Source organism: Hakea prostrata, unplaced genomic scaffold (genome assembly GCF_041222555.1).
Source record: "Hakea prostrata isolate BN-2017 unplaced genomic scaffold, UWA_Hpros_2 contig_101, whole genome shotgun sequence".
NCBI classification, from domain to species: domain Eukaryota; kingdom Viridiplantae; phylum Streptophyta; class Magnoliopsida; order Proteales; family Proteaceae; genus Hakea; species Hakea prostrata.
In genome coordinates, this window is record NW_028291220.1 from 78,055 (window position 1) to 87,396 (window position 9,342).

Sequence of the window (9,342 nt, forward strand, 5' to 3'; positions counted from 1 at the left end):
GCTTAGGTTAATTTTTTAAAAAATCCCCATCCCTTAGATCCCACATGTGTAACTTTTGTTCGAAAGACCACGTGGATTGCGCTTTAGGTACGTCCTAAACTTTCCCTTTTGCTATAGTTATTTTCTTTGAATTTTACTTATTTAGCTTCTTCTTTTTTCTTCTTCTTCTGTGTGTATGCATGGTCATCCGTCCCTAAACCCTGAGTTGACTCCACTTGACTTAGAGTTAGAAGAGATTTTGGCCAACCTTAGCAGGCAAAGAACCATGGCAAACTATGAGCCTCCGATGAGGCCCTTGAGTGAGCATTTCATTCCTACGATATATACTCCGGTTTCTTGTATTAAGTTGCCTAACATAGAGGCGGCTCAATATGAGATCAAATCTAGTGTGATTCAAATGCTACCATCTTTTTATGGACTTGCCAATGAAGAGCCTTATAAGCACCTAGATGAGTTTTTAGAGGTGTCATCCATGGTTAAAATTCAAAACCTCTCAGTTGATGCTTTAAGGTTACTTCTTTTCCCATTCTCCCTTAAAGATAAAGCTAAGCATTGGCTTCATTTTTTGGACAATGTTAAAATTTCCGCTTGGGTAGAAATGCAACAGAAGTTCCTTAAAAAGTTCTTCCCCATTGGCCATACCAATAGCATTAGGAGAGCGATAACGAGTTTCTCCCAACAAGAAGGAGAACAATTTCATGAGGCTTGGGAAAGACTAAAAGAATTACCTAGAAAGTGCCCCCACCATGCTATTCCTAAATGGCAATTGGTTCAATGCTTTTATGATGGCCTTAGAGACCGACATAGGCAAATGGTTGATTCTTCTTGTGGTGGGACATTCATGCACAAGAATGAGAATGAGGCATGGGAACTTTTTGAGACCCTTAGTGAAAACTCCCAACACCATGCTTCAACAGCTAGGACTGAGATTCCATCCATTGGGCAACCAAAGAGGAGCAGTCTCTATGAGATCAATCCTACCATTGAGATGAGCACTAAGGTTGACTTGCTATCAAAGAAATTGGACCATCTCTTGTCATTAGGACAACAAACCCCATCTCCACTTCCTACAAGTTTCTCTCCACCTAATCAGATTGAAGCATGTGCTTTATGTTCTAGCCTATCCCATCATGTCACTGATTGCTATTTGGCTACACAATACCCTGAGTTTGTTAAGGAGCATACACATTTGGCCCAAGGAGTCTCTAAATTTGGCAATGATCCATATTCCAATACCTACAACCCAGGATGGCAAAACCACCCCAATTTTTCATGGCGAAACTCAATGCTGAATCCCTCTAATCAAATACCTTATAGGCCACCTCCATTTAATACGCACCAAAATGCCTATAGGAATGAGCAACCATCATTTTCACAACCCTCACATAATTCAACATTTGAGGATAAGGTACTAAAAGCACTTACTGGATTAGAGCAAAACACTCAATTGTTGCATTCCCATTCTCAGTCCATTAACAAATTGGAAACCGAACTTGATCAACTAGTTGATGCCATCAGTAGGAGGGAGGTTGGCCAGTTACCTAGTCAACCAATAAGTAACCATAATCATCAAATTGGGTCTAGGAAGGAACAAGTCCAAGCAGTCTCTATTGTGGCACGTAGTGGGAAGGAATATTATGCACCTTTGCCTACTCCCAAGCCATTGCCCATTGATCTTGAGAGTCGAGCGGAGGTTGATTTGACCCATGAGACTGGCAATGATGCACACAAGCCTAGTAAAGAAACACCACATGTGAGTATTTCCCATCAATTTCCTTGTAAGGGGTTACACATTCCGATTGTAGAGGGTCCTACTCCTAAATCTTACACTCCCAAAGCCCCCTTCCCTGAAGCTCTTGAGTCCTCAATTCTAGATTCTATAAAGAATGTATCTTTAAGCCCAAATAGAGATGAAGAGTGCTTTGCAATTAACTTTATTGATGAGATAGTGGTTGATTATATTCTAAACATTCTTATTGATGATCCCCTACAACATTACTTGCCATTTGGGGAATATAACCTAAATATTGAGGAAGTCAACACATTGTTGGACTCTTCCACTTCTTTGGAGCAGTCACCATTCACATTTAGATTTGAGCTTCCACCTCCATTGGGTTCTTCTTACTGAGTCTGGCTGAAGACTCTAAACTTAGCGCTTTATGGGAGGCAACCCATATGTTTAGATATTATTTCTTGTTCTTTTTCCTTTATTTTCTTTGTTTGTTGTTAGGTTTCACTGTTGCGTGCTCTATCATGGGTTCAAACATCAGGTACATTCTTTCCTCTATTTGCTTCTATTATTATCTTACATGCACTGAGGTCATTGCATAATTTAAGTGTGTGGGGGGGGGGGTGTCAACTTGAGTAAGACTTGTTGATAGTTGGTAGAGCATTGTCACAAAGATAAAAAATGCCCAATTTTTTCTGGCTTTGGTAAGATAAATGTTTTAATTCCTTGCTTGGATACAAAATGAGAGTTTAAGTGTTTTAGAAATCCCATCTGATGTAATGAACACCCTCTTGAGAGAATAGTAATGGGTTTTACATTTTGAGACCGAGGTTGATTCGGAAAATAGGAATTCCAGGTAGTCCAAAAGGTTTGACCATCTAGTTATCTTGTATTGCCTTGTGCTTATGGTGACAAGTTGAGACCGATTTTAGACTATTTAAATGTGAAGTGAATTGAAGTAAAATGTGAAAGAAAAAGAAGAAAAAAAATATGCTGAAATTTAAAGGTTAGACCTCCTTCTTAGTAACCGGGTCTCGGTGTCACCAACATCGTGCCTTGGGTCAAACAGTTGGGGTGTCTTTGGTCCAGTCTTGGCCTGTAGCCTAGTTGGCTTAAGTAAGTAAGTTCGAGGGGTATTTTACACCTAGTCCCTTAAGGCCATCTGGCTTGAGAGTGGCTGACCCAACACTCGTTGCATAGGCCATCTAGAAAGCTTAAGAGGCAAGACATTGCATGGACTAGAACTGTGACCATTAAAGAAAGAAGTGAATTAATGTGCTTATAAAGGTGAAATGTCTAAGAAGGTCAATATTGCTTAGATCTTGAGTTCTTGGTATTATTTGGTATCTAGTTTAGTTTTATTTGAGGGTGAACTGGTAGACTGAAGATAAGAGGAGACTTCTCGATTGAATTGTTTGTAGAGCTAGACTTAAGAGAGGGTGTAAAGAGCTTAAGTGTGGGGGTGCCTATATTCCCTTCATCTTTAATGGAGTGTCTTTGTCTTGGAATCTGTCTTTTTAATCTTACTATTGCCAGAATAATTAGAAGAGCACTTAAGAATTTTGTGTGTATATTCTCTGCAAACACTCACGAGACACAACTCGTCCACTAAGGTAACCTAGGGGTTGAAAAGCTTGTTGCACATGCTAAGTGCAACCGGGATTCCTACGAAAGTGAGTTAGGTTTTTCTTTCTTTATTTTCTGTATTAGTTTTATTTTATTTTTTTTGTTTTGCTCGAGGACTAGCAAACACTCAAGTGTGGGGGTATTTGATAAGCATGCATTTACCATTATTTATTTGTTTTAATTCCCCATACTTATTTAATTAAAGAGAGCTAATTGAGTATTTTTGTGTATTTTTCAGGAATAAGGAGATTTTTGATATTAGAGATAATATGGAGTAAAGTTGGCAAATATTTTAGATATTGGTGAATTTTAAATCATGGCATTCATTCTTGAAGCTCAAGAAATCATGAAAAGTGAGATCTTAGTCAAATCGGAAACATGTGGAGGTCCAAGGAACAAAACTGGTAATAAATCTGAAAATCGGGTAAACAGACCTACCTTCAGTATTTTAGGCATATCTCTCTCGTATGAGCTTGGATTTCGATGATTCAAGATGCTATGGAACTATATTGAAAATATCTACAACTTTCCAATTTTGAGTTTTCCCAAATTTCGAAAGAATAAAGGTAAAATCGACGGGTAAAGAGGAGGGATTCATTGTGTGCGGGAGACATAAAAGAGAAGCCAACCACAGAAAAGAAGACGGCGAATGCGGCTCTCATCTCTCTCATTGCTGAAGAAGAAGACCACATCTCTCTCTCTCTCTTTATATGTTTCATCTTTATTTTTCTTATGAACTTTGTAATAATGAGTAGGTAGTTCCTTTTCTTTGGGATGTAGATGAACCATGCTTATTTCATTAATTTGATTGTTCTCTCTCTTCTAGTTGATTGTGTTTGAGTTTGGCCAAAGATGTTCTATAGCTCAACGAACTAAGCGTGCCAAGCTTCCGCAAAGGACGATAGTCTTGCGAAGATAGGGCGTATCTAGGAAGACCATCCCTAATTTACTTTGAAGTGTAGAGTTATATCGGTTAGGGAAAAACATTGGGGATTCGAAATCCCAAAGATCTTCACATATTCATAGTTTAAGTTTTTGCATTAATTAATAGATTTAGTTTAAATTTAGTTTTGTTAAATTCAATCTTAGTAACTTAGCCTTTCAGTTCTCCATAGTTCGACCCCGTACTTTCTGCTTGCTAGATTAGTATAGGATTTTATTTTTGATTGGTTAGCGACACGATCAAGATTGTGTCAGAAGTTTTCAATGTTGTTTTGTTAGTTCTGTTAGTTTGATCGAGTTTGAGAGACAGAATTGTTGTGTTGCAGTCGAATGATCCGGAATTGGAGAAGATTGATCTGATTACCTCGAAGACTAAGGAAGTAGCAGATTTCTCCCTAGCCTTTGATAGTGCTCTTGTTTTCAGAGAAAGAATTTGTGTTCCTATTGTGGAAGACCTCAGATGAAATCTTTACTGATGCTCATCAGTCTGTTTTCACTATTCATCGTGGAAGTGTAAAGATGTATCAGGATATGAAGGGATATTTCTGGTGGTCCCACATGAAGAATGATGTGGAAGACTTCATTGCTAAGTGTGGGAGTTGTCAATGAGTGAAAGTTGTTTGGTAGCCTTTGTCTAGCCTTTTGCAACCTCTTCCAGTACCTTGTTGGAAGTAGGAAGACATTACCATGGATTTTGTTGCAAGTCTACCCCGAACTTGCAAAGGGAATGACTCAGTGTGGGTGGTAGTGGACCGACAGACCAAATCAGCTCACTTTATTCCGATGAAGATCACCTACCATGGACAAGTTGGCTAGGCTGTGTGTTGACAATGTGGTGAGACTGCATGGTGTGCCTATTAGTATTGTGTCGGATAGATTTCTGAGGTTCACCTCTCGTTTCTGGAATAGTTTGCAGAAAGCCCTGAGTACGCAGTTGAATTTGAGTACTGCTCATCATCCACAGACCGATGGACAAACGTAAAGGATCATACAGATTTTAGAAGATATGCTTCGGGCTTGTGCCATTGATATGAGGGTAACTGGGTTGATCACATTGCTTTGGTGGATTTTGCATATAACAATAGTTATCAGTCTATGATTGGAATGGCCCCATTTAAAGCTTTGTATGGAAAGTCTTGTAGAACTCCTTTGTAATTTGATGAAGTTGGGGAAAGGTGTGTTCTTGGCCCTGATCTAATTAAAACCACAAGTACTATGGTGGATATGATTAGAGAAAGGATCAAAACCGCTCAATCTCGACAAAATTCATATGCCGATAAATGAATGTCAAATATGGAATTTCAAGTTTGTGAGCGTGTGTTCTTGAAGGATTCGTCGATGAAGGGAGTCATGCGTTTCAATATTAAAGGAAAGCTCAGCCCTAGGTACATTGGTCCCTTTGAAATTACTAAGAAGGTTGGACCAGTAGTGTCACATTCACCCAGCCGGTACCCTACCTGGCATACCCGAGTGTGTGATCCACAGCCCCGAAGACCAAGTATCGAGTAATCAACCTCCCACATAGACAATAACATAATCATGTACAATAATAATCAATGTGCAAAAGATAAACCAAAGATCCAAATAAGGAAAGAATACACCATGTATATAATCAGAGTACGAAAGATAATCAGAGTGTCTAAATCAATAAGTAAAGTGAGGCGGAATCCCACTCTACAACCAGCGGAATAGTAGTTCTAAAAGAAAAGAAACAGAATGAAATCTAATCCCAATAGCAGGTACAATAGGTAACTAAATTGTTCTCAATCTTATAAACAACATCTCTATAAGTATAAATCTCAAAAATGGCACAAGGGCGCTTCCACTCTATGGTCGGACTAAGCATCGTATGCAGCATAACCACCCGTGGAATCTTCAGTGTAATTGTCATAACCGCAATCACCTTCCTGGAGATATGCCTCTTCTTCTTGCGCTTCTTCATACGAGCAGTCATGATACTCAGAACCTGTAGAGTAGTCTAACAAAACATTGTACAAAAGGAATGAGTTTCAAAGAAACTTAGTAAGGTAGTTAATCCATATCAACATATATTGCAGGATTTCAAAACAAAGTAAAATACTATATGATATGAAACACATGATGCAATATGATTCTAATTCTATGTATGCTAGTCTCTATTGGCAGACATGCTTTAAGTCATAGCATCGTACTTCTTTAGGAAGGTCTCATCACACAACGCCTTTTGGTAGTGGGTTCGGCATCCCTCAGGACATTCCATGGTTGGGGGTATAGGTCACAACTCTCTCACATCACCATTGGTCTAAGTACCGGCGCATGTCAGGGTCAAAGCCTAGCCAAATGCAAGTCTCCTACTCAGTTACATCAAGTCAGATCCAGATACGTCCATTCCTCGCCCCTGGCGATCCTTTCCGGTATCCTTCACACTAGAGTCCTCATAGTCCTTGACTACAGACTCATCAACCCTATAGGTCATCCACATATGGTAAACGGGAAGCTCTCACATCCTCTCACGGGTTGGTTATCGGTCTTAAGTGCCCGTGACCCAAGTCTAACCATATGCAACCCTACCGATAAATGGTCCCCACAATGTGATTCCTGTCCTCTCACGGATTGGTTACCGGTCTTGAGCTCCCATGAATCCCCATTGCTACCACGGGTCGTTCGGTCTCAATACCCCTCCGATTAGGGTCTGACGTAACGGGACATCCTAGCCAAACACTACTAGACAGTTCTAAATATGTCATCCAACAGTTTAGGAAGGTGTCCAAGGGCATCTCCGGAAACATCCCATAATATTCTCGTAGTAGTCCAAGGACAGAAGTGTCAAAAGGACACCTCCCCTTTCCAAACCATAACTTAAGCATACACAAGCATCAATGCATAACATCACATATATGGAAAGAAATCAATAATAACATTCAACTTGTATAAAACTGGTAAGTAAATCATACATGAGTCAATTTAATATAAACAAGTAATGCTACTGATATCAAGATAGTACAACAGTAGTATAATATTGTAAGAATCTAATTAAAGAAATAAACTAACAAGATTCAAATATAGTAACTAAGATATACAATTTATGTTGTTAAGGAAGTAACCATCCTTACCTTATATAACTCGCAAAGGAATCTTAAGAATTCAAGTAAGATCTTGACAAACTTGAGAAGAAGGTCCTAAACAAGTGTATACAACATATTAGGAAAGATCCCTAAAAGAAAAGATATCAAAACATCCAAAACAGACCAAATCTGGAGTTGCTGTACTCATTGGTCGATTGGATTGGTCTTATGTCTCAGTCGACCAATCAGTCGACCAACAAAGACAGTGGCCTTCAAAATCGAGTTCTGAGAATAAAGAACCGAATTTGGTGGTTCAAAAAGGTACCAAACAAAGGGTAAACTACTATGATAGCATCCTAGTATATAGAGGACTTCAAAACACTAATCGAATCAAGTCTTCAAGTTACAAATTAGGAAACAAAAGTTACCATAATTAGATCAATCATAGTTCTTGAAGAATTCAGGGTACAAATCATAGACTAGAACAATAGGATGATGGATCATTGATTTTGATAAAGAAATCATGAAAGGCATGCATAGATCTTTAAGAAAATAGATCTACGACTGAAGAACATGGATCTAAATAAGGAAACAAAACTTACCATAGATGTATCAGTCATGATTCTTGAAGAAAACATGGTATGATAAAGGAAAAACAACTAGATATTGATAGATCATGGATTATGTAAAGAAAACACAGCGATTGACTACTAATATGATCAATAAAATAGATATGAGAAGATCAGAATTTAAATCAAAGATAAACGAAGACAAGGTCATGATTTAGATCATGATTCCTTCAAAAACTTGCAATGATCATGATTAAGAACATTGCTTTAGCCATTAATCCTTAGGAAGATCATGAGAGATAAGTACAGAGATGTTTGCAACAGAGAATGCAGCATCTTCTCTACTGTCTCAACCCAAAAAGGAAAGAAAACAAAGATGAAGAAGAAGAAGAGAGTGTAGACATACTTTTTTGTGTAAGAACACGAGTTTTGACAAAGATCCGTCAAGATAAACACCAAGAACGCAAGGGAGATGACTTGCAGAGGTCTTTGGTTCGTTCCAAAGAGTTTGGAGGCAGAAAATACAAAGTAGACTCGAGATTGGACTTAAATAGAGCAAGCAAGACCTAATTAGCAAAGACAGAACCCATTGGTCGATTGGATTGGTCGACTGGTCCAGTCGACCAATTAGAGTAGCAAGTCCAAAATAGGAAATTGAGGGCTCAGATCAAATCCAAACATAAAGGGGTTTTGCACACACACCAAGTGACTTACCTAATAGGTAGAAATGCCTTCAAACCATGATAGAGAGCACTCCAAGTCCATCAACTAATCCGATCTTCATCAGGATCCAGTTTCCATAAATAGAACACTGTCATCAACACTCATGGATTCAAATCCAGTCACCAAGTCTTCCACTGGGATGACCCATAGCTGACTTCTCGCTTTACTTCGGGTTGTTGGACCTACAAACAATAGGGTTTCCGGGTCAAGGTTAGGGCTGGGTTTCACAAGTAGCCTACAGGCTGGCTCTGCCTTCATCTCTTGTTGGTGTGCATGATGTTTTTCATGTATCAATACTAAGGCAATGCTTAGCAAGCGCAGAGCAGTTGCTCCAGTATGAACCGGAAGGTTTGAGTGCGGTTGACGTACGATGAAGAACCGATTTAAATTTTGGACCGGAAGGATAAGCAGTTGAGGAATCGGACCATACATTTGGTGAAGATCAGATGGAAGAACCATTCTTTTAAGGAAGCATCTTGAGTAAAAGAAGGAGATGCGGACCATTACCGCCCCCCATCTTTTCGGACTAACAAGTACGATGTAATTTCGGGGACGAAATTTCTTGTAAGGGGGGAGGGATGTAACCACCCCCGTATTTCTAACCCAGAATCCGTATTGCAGGTCTGAGAACCCAAAGGTTTAGTTGGGTTAGTTTGTTGAGTGTCCGGATAGAAGTCCATGATCCATACCCAGAACCCATGGATCTAGA

At 39.2% G+C, this 9,342-nt stretch overlaps 1 non-coding gene across 1 annotated transcript; it reads right to left on the reverse strand.

Annotated features, from left to right (window-relative positions):
• Positions 1 to 646: 646 nt before the first annotated feature.
• LOC148998884 (small nucleolar RNA R71) lies at positions 647 to 753 on the reverse strand. Its single transcript, XR_016171089.1, has one exon. It is a non-coding gene; the product is annotated as a small nucleolar RNA R71 (small nucleolar RNA).
• Positions 754 to 9,342: the final 8,589 nt, after the last annotated feature.